Below are 12,285 nucleotides of genomic sequence, written 5' to 3'. Positions count from 1 at the left end.
GTGTGTGTGTGCAAAACCAAACAAAGAATGGAAAGACTGGAAAGAAATTTACTTATTAAGAAATGTAACATTTATAACACAGAATGTAGAAAGACGTGCAGTAACAATCACTACAAAAAAAGTTCTTAGTGAATACAAGGAATTTATGGTTTTGACGATTCCACACTGCAATCATATTTCTTCGAAGATGAAATTTCATTCAGCAACTCAGGTTGGCCTAATAGGTATGAATAGAAGTCAGTGCAACTGTATTTACTGAAGTTTAAACAGGTCAGTAAAATACACTTAACGCTCCTCACCGTAAATCTATTCCTCTCATCTGTCCACTGTGAAAATAGTAAGCTGAAAACTCTTTCAACATTTGCATTGTGGGCAGGGAGTGAAAAGAAGTACTGCGCTATATTAAGCGATTCTCTGAACTGTTCATTACACTGGCAAGATCTGAAAAACCTACACCGTTTTTCATGTGCCGTCAACTGATTCCATTGTTCACGGTCTGTTTCCACTTGTTGTTTTACAAACGACTGTATATGAACTATTTCATCAAATAAGAGGCTGTCATTTACTAGAATGCCCTTTTCATTTACCCACATTAAAGTATTTTCAACTACTGACCATTCTGGTGGTTCTGTGAGCATCATCCATTAGAATACAGAAAACTCAGCTAATCCCTGTACCCATGAGGATAAACAGTCTACTGAAGCATCATAAAACGTTGATACTACTATGTCAAATTTCTTAACAGGCTGGTCATCACAATCATTCAGCAGTTTTTTTACACTTAGTGGTACAAAATGTTCTTGTTTCCTTGAATTTAGACTTGTCAAAGCTTTATTTAAGACTGCTAATACTTCACATATCGAATTATTCTGTTTCTCAATGCTCAGAATGGATTGTTGGAAAACACTCATTTGTGAATGTACAAAAAGTAAATAACATTCATTTATAGGATCACTGAAAAAACTCTTTAAGATTGCAGGGCACTTTGAGTTAGACTGTGACAAAAAGTAAGATTTCAAAGGTTCATACATTTTCAAGATCCTTTCTATGGCTGGCAACAATGAAAGCCACCTTGTTTTGGAAAAGGAAAGTAAATTTTTGTAAGTGACACCAACAAATTCACAGAATTCAGTGAGTTCTGCAACACGAATAAAAAAATATGAAAATGGTTGTATAACTTCATGACAATGCAGTCAATGTCAACAGGTAAAACATCACAAGCACTTTGAAGTGTGTTATGAACAACATGTGCTGGACAACCTATGCCAACAATGTTAGAGTTTTTTAATTTTTCTTTCAGATGTGTGAAAACATTATTACCCTCTTTCTTCATTAACCTCCCAAAATTACAGTTAGTATTGTCTGCACCAAATGGAACACACTTTGAGATGATACTGAATGACTGTATAACACGAGAAAGATAATTGGAAACTGTTTCGGACTTTTCGTTCTGCAATTCATCAAGATCAAGCAATTTCGTCTGCAGTCCACCCTCACTTACAGAAAAATACTGAACTATCACAGGAAAAATTTTCTGATGCCCATGGTTGTTAGCATCAGTAGATATTGAAAAGTATTTTGCACTGTTTACAGCAGCTATTACCTGTTTCTGGGAATGCGGAGCTATAACATTGTTGATAATTGCTTCACACTTTGTTCTTCGACACGAAACATTTTCTGCAATATTAGAATCAGGGAAAATTTTTTTGTATAGTTGAACACTGCAGTCATTAGGACGTTAGCTTTGGTGGTGTTTAACAACATGGAATGACAGGGTTCCTCCTGCTGGAGCTACGTTTTTCTGTTCCTGTGTATTTCAAGTTACAAAATATCTCGTAATTTTTTGCGAGGAATCTGCCGATCGAAGATTCTTCCTGTGTTTCTCTGTTTCCATATAATGCTTGAGATCTGCAGCACAGTTACATACGTTACATTTTGCTGAACAGTCATTGTCTGTAGCAGTGAAGCAAGGAAATTTCCTCTGAAGCTCTTCCGAAAACTTTGATTTTCGTTTCGGCATCGCCACGACGTGCTAGCACTTCCCGAAACTGATACTGAGTGCTGACAACAATGGCGAGCAAAAGCAAAGAAAATAAGAGTACGCAACAATTATAGTGCTTAAGCTGTACATTATCAGGGGGTACCTACGTACGGAATGTCAGTTTCAATTGATAGTTTATAAAATCGACACTCAGAAAATATTTTAACCAGTTTGTAAATGTCTGAAAATAATCCTTGAAAACCGGTACAAATTGCTTGTTTTTTATAAAAAGTCGGAACACATTTTTGAGCCTCAAAAAACGTGACAATCCCGATTAATTGCGACGTATGGTCACCCTACTTCCGTTACACTTGAAAGTACACGGTGTTGTTAAGGGGACTTGTAAGTGAATAACTGTCAAACAGTCAATATATTAATTTTTGTTTTAAAAATTCTCCGTAGTTTTCTGAATGAGAAAAAGTTTACTTCCTGGAAAATGGACCACAGAAAGTACCAAAATTAGAGGAATTTAAAAGTGGCTGCACGCACCACGACGTCGCCACGGCACACAGTCAGTCCTGTTAAAACTAAACTTTTGCTCCCATGTGTTTCCTTTTTATGGCGTTTTAGTCCCTTAAGTTGGCTAACCTATAAAAACGTTACAGTGGCTTATCTTCTGTTTGAGGAATTTGAAGGGAAGGGAATTAGCTGATGGTAAGTGCATTAGAGGATGTGGTCAGCTTACAGACGAAGAAATAGACAGGTTGCAGTATTATGATGGACAAGCCATAAGACAAAATAAAAATGATCTTGAGGGAATGAAAAAGGCTGCATGGGCTACATTCTTTCATAAATCCTCCACAGATGACGATCCATGTCTGCAGTGATTCGTGGCGTGGCTACCAGAGGGCTGCTACTCAAAGTGAGACCTACAACCATAAACATTCTTTGCCATTTACGATAATGGAAGTTATAAAACTTATATATAGGGATCTTAAGTGACACAACATTATTAGAGAAATGTTTACATGGTAGGACTCAAAATCCAAATGAAAGTTTCAAAAATTGTATATGGGAACGGATACCAAACACTGTTCTAGTAGGACTAAATACTTTGAAAATAGGTGTGGTAGATACTGTTCTATGTTTCAATGATGGTACTGTGCCAAGGCTTAATGTTATGGAACTGATGCTAGTGCCTGGTGGACTAAATATGCATAGAGCTCTAATGGCCATTGACCGAAGGAGCCTCTCTGAAACACAAAATTCAGTATTGGAAGCCACCAAAGAAGCAAGAAGAAGAAGAAGTAGTGTGAAAAAGAGAAGGGAGGACGAACAACACAGGAAACAAGATGAATATGGAGCTGGGATGCGTTAGTGGCATGCAAGTTTAATAGAAAAAGCAAGTTTTAAGTTTAACTTGAATTTCCCGAAAGTTAAATTATTTTATGTTCTAGTACACTTTCGCTAAAAACTGTTAAAGGCAGAGAGCTGAAATTTTGTATACTGTGTTAAAAAATGCTTAACTAAAAATAGACTAATTTTGTGGCTTAACTTTTAAAATAAAATGCGTTTTGAAGAAAAACCCTGAATTCATTTCCAAAATTTTTGATAATCATACTTAAAACCTTTTGTACCACAATGTATGACAGCACCATCTTACCAATAGTCTACTTTAAGGATAATAGTGCAAAGAACTTACGGGGAAAAAAACCTTCTACTTTGTTTGCATTTTGAGTAATGTGTACCTACGATGTACCAAAATAATTAGCATCGTTTATTTCACTTGCAACGAAAAAATACAACTAAAAAGTGTGAGAGCTAAAGCTGTGGTTCATACATAAAAATGATCCCCAAAGATGACTCAAAAGGTGGTAAGCATTATATGGGCTTACAAATCTTATTCTTTGATTTAGAAACCTGATAATTATTTGAAGGTTTCCCCAGGTATTCGCGGACCAGCCCAGTTAAAGAAAACGGGATCTACGTTCTATTGGCCTGAAACGACACACCAAAAGCCTACTAGCAAATCGCGCAGATGCACTTCTAAGCGCTCCCTGGGATTGTCTGTTGATCGTAGCGTGTGTTTTGAGAGTGGAACCGTGCTTCGTCTGAGTTGAATTAAGGATCTGGATCCAGATAACCATCAGCGACTTGCGCGAGTAACCATTCGCAGTAGTATTGTCGTTGTGCGTCAAAAAAATGGCTCTGAGCACTATGGGACTCAACTGCTGTGGTCATCAGTCCCCTAGAACTTAGAACTACTTAAACCTAACTAACCTAAGGACATCACACACAGCCGTGCCCGAGGCAGGATTCGAACCTGCGACCGTAGCAGTCGCACGGTTCCGGACTGCGCGCCTAGAACCGCGAGACCACCGCGGCCGGCCCGTTGTGCGTCACTCTTACTTTGTATCTTCGCATATGTAACAGCTTCAGCATGTTCTGGTATGACGTTCGTCTGATGTTTAGTTGGCACTTCCGTGGACTTCTTTTGCCATATGTTCGTGAAGAATTTCAATATTATCCGGCGAACAAATTTGCTTTACGCGCTTACGTTTGGCGTTTAGCGGCTGAATCTGCTGCATCTAAATTTAGTGATCAGTTTCTGCACAACACTTTTTGCAAGAGCAGTTATCTCTGGACATTTTATCGTGAACCTTTCACTCAACGTTTTAAACGATTTAAATTCAAAAAAATGTTTCAACAACAGCCGGCCGCGGTGGCCGAGCGGTTCTAGGCGCTTCAGCCGGAACCGCGCGACTGCTATGGTCGTAAGTTCGAATCCTGCCTGTGGCATGGATGTGTGTGATGTCCTTAGGTTAGTTAGGTTTAAGTAGTTTTAAGTTCTAGGGGACTGATGACCTCAGATGTTAAGTCCCATAGTGCTCAGAGCCATTTGAACCATTTTTCAACAACAAACACTCTTTGTTCGACTGGAAAAAGCATTCTGCAGAACTGTATTCACAACAAACTTCTGACTACTGATAAGACAGCACTGATTACTAAATCGGCGCTCGACATAACGTGACATCACCTGACCCCGCTCGAGCGCCGCCCAGCGTTAAGAAACAACAATATTCAAAGTGGCTTCAAATATCACCTTCAGTATAACACGAGGCCTCTTTTATCTTGGCCGTCCCGTAGTTCTGATTCTTGAAATACCTCTCTTTGCAGCGCTGTGCTAATGAATCTTCCAATATATGAATTGTCTTCTGTGGAAGCTGATTGTCGGTATCGTTCTGGGGGGAGAGGGAGGGGGGGGGGTTCAAACGTCTTCACCGTCACTTCTTATCCCCCCATTAAATATCATTTCGTCAGCTCCATCTTTAACGTGGAACAGATGCCTTGGATTTTAATAACGATAACAATAAAAACAATAAAAATGGTCAAAAGAGCATATCGCACCCCGGCATGATAGCGACACGACTAAAAAATGTACTACTTGAGATAAACCGACTTAAAGAATTCTAGAAAACTTATGTGAATAGCATAAGCGTCCTTTAAATTTCAGCTAAGTAATTTTGCCTGTGAATTCCGTTATAGTCTTTACAACAGCAGTATAGACATTCAGCCCTGTTCTCGTCAGATGTGAGGAGTTATCAGGTAATTATTAATTAAGTCTCTGAGTTGTGTCACTTCTCTTTTTGTTTTGCTAAAATATTTTCCATTTATATTATGACCTTTCATCTAATACTTTTACCACTTTTCGACCGCAAATAATGTTTTTTTTTTACTTACCGTAAAACAATACGACGTTTGTACCTGTATCAGGCAAAATTAATACTTAAGCTAAAATAAAAAATTAAAAACATGTTTAAATTGTTTTATTGGAAAATTACAAAACAAAAAATTTAACTTTATGGAAATTAATACAATTTAATATGGAAAATCAATTATGCACAATTTAAGGAACACAGTTAACGAAAACATAGAGTCATAAATGAGCTTATATAGTATAGGAATTCTTTCAGCCGAGAAAGGGGATTCACTATGAACTTTATTTATAGTAGAACTGTCCATTCGTGACGTCAACAATAGCTGTAATCGTCAAAACAGCGTCTGTTCCTTCAGACATGCATGCATGCATGCAGACATCGTAATGTAGTATAGAAACACTATATAAACGCAGATATTTGAATAATCAGTGGTATTAAAAATTACATTCAACTTACGTTACGCATGAGAAGTTTCACAACTCTTGCTGCACACTGCCAGTAGCAACGCTGAAGTGTCACTTCTTGCAGTGCAGTGCCGCTGATGTAGCGTGAAGTGAACAAATTGTGAGTTACAGATGTGACGCTTTTCGTGCACGTTGGGGCGCTTCGCACGTAGTTTTCAGTGACAAAAACTAAAAATTGCGGTTTTTAGACTTGTGTCACCTTTTCTGCCGCGGTCCGATACGATTCAATAGACGAAGAAATGTTATGTTACGTCTTTAAAGAGTTTAGAGTTGACAAGAAATCAGTTACAATCATAAAACATACATCAACAATCACAAAACAAAAAAACTGAATTTTTAGGTGTAATCTCCAAGGCTTTTGAGATAAAAAATGGATTAACACAAGGAGGTGGTTTGTACCGCCATTGTTCAGTTGGGTACTAGAAAAGCCAACCAACGAATGGAGTAAAAGAGCAGAAGAAGAAGGAATTTAAGAAACTAAAATTGGAAGAATAGGGGATAATCTGAAAATTGTTTGGCTGTAGCAGACAGTCTTGGCATCTTAGTTAACTCTATAGAAAATGTAACAATATAGATAAATCTCCTACAATAGAGACAGCTTCAAAAGCAAGCCGACATATATCTTTTGAAAAAAATAAAATAAAAGAAAATACCAGAGTATATGACAAACGCAACGTAGGTACCGAAATACAAGGAAATTGATTATGGAATACTAAAATATGGCCACAAAATTTAAATATCTAGGTAAAAGAATACAAAAGAATGCTTCGGACAAAGAAGCCAACTTAGCTTGGACAAGGAAAATGGAAGTAACTTTTCAATTGACAAATAACTTGTACAACAAGACACCTTTATCCACGAATGCAAAACTCCGCACTACAGCACTGTCGTTAGGCCAGAATACCTTCATGCTTCAGAGTGCCTTTAGTTAAATACAGCCACCCAGTTAAGTGAAACAGAAGAGAAGGAAAGGAACCTAACTAGGACAATCTTGGGACCAAATTGTGACAACGGGAAATGAAAAATAAGAAGCAGTGAATAAGTTTATGGAAGACTACAACGAATCTTAGACACAATGAGGAAGATCTCTACGAACACCTATAAAGGCTATATGGCAAAAGAATATTAAAAAAATTAAGTTTTTTTATAGACATTTCACGTTCCGTTGTGCCCGCAGCTTAGTATATGCCATTATAAGACATAATGAAAATGAAAGCTGCAGATCTAGCTGCCTATTTAATATTTTACAAGACAACTCTGTTTCAGCTTAAGGGCATTATCAAGTGACGTGCGAAAATAGCATTGGTAAGATCATCTATACGTAAATCGTGGCCGTTTTATGTTTACATTTGCATTGGTACTTACGCCTAGTTGGAAGTGACAAGCATATTGCATCTACTGTAAATTTTTTTTCTGTCAAGTAGCGGTAAGTAAAATATTTTTTGTAGTTACGTAACGTAAAAAATACGTTTTTGACAGATATTTTGACAGTTCAATATTTTGACAGTTCTTTACTACGACGCTCTTTGTTTGCAAGTATAAACAGCTTATCAGAGATAAGATTTCGTTGTTCTCACTTTCCTTTGAATTTTCTCTATGGTCTGTGCATGTTTTGTTTTCCATATGACTACCCCTTTTCGTATTCTATGTCAGTAAAGTTTCCGCGGTAGTATTTGTGTTTAAAACCTGTGGGTTCATAGAGAATTTCGTGCGGATATTTTCTTGTATGAATATATATATTTCCAGTTCTTCGAGAATATTCGTAGTAAGTACTTTCTGTACTGTGTGTACTGTTTCTAACGCATTTTCAAATTTCTCGGCTTTGTGGAGTTGAGTTTTTAAATGCTAGTAGAAGATAGACTGATTACTATCACTCATTCTATTGTTTTCTTTTGACAGGCATCCAAAGACCTCAATGACGTGGAACAGAGGAGTCTAAGCAGACCTGGGGGAAACGGAAATAATGGAGGAGGACATAAGAAACAGAGAAAAGTTTAGAGCAAAAGTAAACAGTTTCAGTGGCTTCCAGTAGGAAGCAAAGAAAAAGACAGACACAATATGGACAGAAGAAAGAAAAGAACAATATAGGGAAAGAATGACGACTACTGGAAAGAGAGAAAGGAGGAAATAAAGAAGACACAAGTTATTTCTTGTGGCCCTCAGCAGGACAAACCAATAAAAAACTAAAATATGTAAGATGTTTTAATATATTTGTATTCATTTGCTTACATGAGTGGCTAGTGCAGTGGTCATGCAGCCCCCCCCCCCCTTTTGCCCCACATCTGGACGGAGCAGCTATATCCTACTTGGCAAGCTGTCATCATCGTACGAGGACAGGGTAGTACGTCGGCTGGATAAGAAGATGGCGCTGGTAACGTGAAATTTTATTTTAGTTGTGCTGACTTACTGGGTCGGTGCGTAAGTTCGTAGCGTTTTTCCATAAGTTTAATAAACTAACATAACAGAGAATTAAGTCATCAGTACTGTGTTCTCCTTCACTATTTCCAACAGTCCGCCAACGCTGCGGTAACTTTTCGATGCCGCGACTGTCGAAATAACTTGGTTTGGAGACGAAGTCCTCGTCGATCCATGTTCGGAGCGTATTTTCATCCGGGAAGGAAGTTCCTTGTAGGTTGTTCGATGAAGAGCAGGCGGAAAAGGTGAAAATCAGTTGAATAAGGTAGGTGCGGAAAGACTTCTCGACCCAACACATGTGTAGTGTTTTTTGTCTGTCTAGCAGAATGCGGGCGGGTGTTATCGTGAAGTAGCATCACTTCACGCAGTCTTCCTGGTCGTTGTTTTTCTATTGCGTCTGCAAAGACGTCTCGGTTGTGAGCAGTGATGGTTACACACCACACCGTCGCTGCTCCACCAGATGCACAACAATAACTTGCGTGGTTGCACGCAATTCGTTGTACAGGGAATTGCTGCTTTGTGCGGGCTCAGCCATTCCTTTCTGTCTCTTATGCTAGCAGAAAGACTTGTCACCAGTAACAATACAGGATAGGAATGGTCAGTGTTGTTAACGAGCCGATTGGTGACGAGGAGGCAGTGATTTTGGCTCAGAGCATGCGATACACATACACCCGATTTCTGAACCTTCTCTACTGCATGCAAATGTCGCACTATGGTGAAATGATCACAGTCCATCACATCTGCCATTTCTCGAGTTCAGTGTCGTACACGTACACTCCTGGAAATGGAAAAAAGAACACATTGACACCGGTGTGTCAGACCCACCATACTTGCTCCGGACACTGCGAGAGCGCTGTACAAGCAATGATCACACGCACGGCACAGCGGACACACCAGGAACCGCGGTGTTGGCCGTCGAATGGCGCTAGCTGCGCAGCATTTGTGCACCGCCGCCGTCAGTGTCAGCCAGTTTGCCGTGGCATACGGAGCTCCATCGCAGTCTTTAACACTGGTAGCATGCCGCGACAGCGTGGACGTGAACCGTATGTGCAGTTGACGGACTTTGAGCGAGGGCGTATAGTGGGCATGCGGGAGGCCGGGTGGACGTACCGCCGAATTGCTCAACACGTGGGGCGTGAGGTCTCCACAGTACATCGATGTTGTCGCCAGTGGTCGGCGGAAGGTGCACGTGCCCGTCGACCTGGGACCGGACCGCAGCGACGCACGGATGCACGCCGAGACCGTAGGATCCTACGCAGTGCCGTAGGGGACCGCACCGCCACTTCCCAGCAAATTAGGGACACTGTTGCTCCTTGGGTATCGGCGAGGACCATTCGCAACCGTCTCCATGAAGCTGGGCTATGGTCCCGCACACCGTTAGGCCGTCTTCCGCTCACGCCCCAACATCATGCAGCCCGCCTCCAGTGGTGTCGCCACAGGCGTGAATGGAGGGACGAATGGAGACGTGTCGTCTTCAGCGATGAGAGTCGCTTCTGCCTTGGTGCCAATGATGGTCGTATGCGTGTTTGGCGCCGTGCAGGTGAGCGCCACAATCAGGACTGCATACGACCGAGGCACACAGGGCCAACACCCGGCATCATGGTGTGGGGAGCGATCTCCTACACTGGCCGTACACCACTGGTGATCGTCGAGGGGACACTGAATAGTGCACGGTTCATCCAAACCGTCATCGAACCCATCGTTCTACCATTCCTAGACCGGCAAGGGAACTTGCTGTTCCAACAGGACAATGCACGTCCGCATGTATCCCGTGCCACCCAACGTGCTCTGGAAGGTGTAAGTCAACTACCCTGGCCAGCAAGATCTCCGGATCTGGCCCCCATTGAGCATGTTTGGGACTGGATGAAGCGTCGTCTCACGCGGTCTGCACGTCCAGCACGAACGCTGGTCCAACTGAGGCGCCAGGTGGAAATGGCATGGCAAGCCGTTCCACAGGACTACATCCAGCATCTCTACGATCGTCTCCATGGGAGAATAGCAGCCTGCATTGCTGCGAAAGGTGGATATACACTGTACTAGTGCCGACATTGTGCACGCTCTGTTGCCTGTGTCTATGTGCCTGTGGTTCTGTCAGTGTGATCATGTGATGTATCTGACCCCAGGAATGTGTCAATAAAGTTTCCCCTTCCTGGGACAATGAATTCACGGTGTTCTTATTTCAATTTCCAGGAGTGTAGTTTAATGCGTTTAAATAATTATCATCAAACCCAGAAAGTCTTCCTGAACGTGGAGAGACACATTTGTGACGTCACAAGTTATTACAGGATATATTCATACCCCCTACGAATCTAAATAAAAGTGGCCGTGCGGTTAAAGGCGCTGCAGTCTGGAACCGCAAGACCGCTGCAGTCGCAGGTTCGAATCCTGCCTCGGGCATGGATGTTTGTGATGTCCTTAGGTTAGTTAGGTTTAACTAGTTCTAAGTTCTAGGGGACTAATGACCTCAGCAGTTGAGTCCCATAGTGCTCAGAGCCATTTTCTAAATAAAACGTATTAAATATTAACCGATTATTTTCAAACTTGGTATACTATGTTTTGTTATTCAGAAGAAGATGTCCTCTAAATTTCAAAGCTATACATATAATAGTTTAGGAGAGTCAGAAAATTACCTAAAACCCACCAAACCGACACTCAGGGTGAAAAATTCAGTTAGGAACGATTACAGTTTGTCTTTTGTTACCATTTGGAATCATTCACAGAGTTATCAATATATAAAATCAATTAGTCTGGATTTTTTTCAAAACTTTAATTATTCTTCATTTGGTAGTTTAAAAATTCAGAAAAAATTAGTATCTGTTTATTATGTTGTTGTGTGAGTAAATGAGAATGAGTGAGAGTGTGTATGTGGGACATACAAAAAAATTCAGTACTATATTGTGTACAACATTACGTAACTGGAACGTGGGAAAGATGTAATTTACCCACATTGCTGATGACGTATGTCTACGGGTGATTGCTTTCGTAAGAAGGCAGCCAGAATATTAGTTTGAAGTGCAATCGTTTTCTAAATTATTTTCGAGATTAATTTTATTTCGTTTTGTTTTATTGAATGAACATTGTGTTAGTATTTGCATTTTGGGATGACGTAAATTACTTCTGAACAGTGATTGGCTTAGGAGAGTTTTGCGGCGAGAATGATCTCGAAGGATCATTCTGATTGGTCCATCAGATTGATCAGCCAGTCATAATTAAGTAGTTCCCACGCACAGATAGTTAGATATGCTGAGAGTGAGGCAGTATCGAGAGAGTCGCTCGCCAGCTTCGGACGCGGAAGGACATGTTAAATGTGATGATTCTCATTATGTGTAAAATGAAGGAATATTGAGTTCCTCGCGTTTAATACGTGTCGTGACTAACGCTGATGTACACTCCTGGAAATGGAAAAAAGAACACATTGACACCGGTGTGACAGACCCACCATACTTGCTCCGGACACTGCGAGAGGGCTGTACAAGCAATGATCACACGCACGGCACACCGGACACACCAGGAACTGCGGTGTTGGCCGTCGAATGGCGCTAGCTGCGCAGCATTTGTGCACCGCCGCCGTCAGTGTCAGCCAGTTTGCCGTGGCATACGGAGCTCCATCGCAGTCTTTAACACTGGTAGCATGCCGCGACAGCGTGGACGTGAACCGTATGTGCAGTTGACGGACTTTGAGCGAGGGCGTATAGTGGGCATGCGG

Source organism: Schistocerca nitens, chromosome 3 (genome assembly GCF_023898315.1).
Source record: "Schistocerca nitens isolate TAMUIC-IGC-003100 chromosome 3, iqSchNite1.1, whole genome shotgun sequence".
Taxonomy (NCBI): domain Eukaryota; kingdom Metazoa; phylum Arthropoda; class Insecta; order Orthoptera; family Acrididae; genus Schistocerca; species Schistocerca nitens.
Note: the sequence above shows the minus strand (reverse complement) of the source record.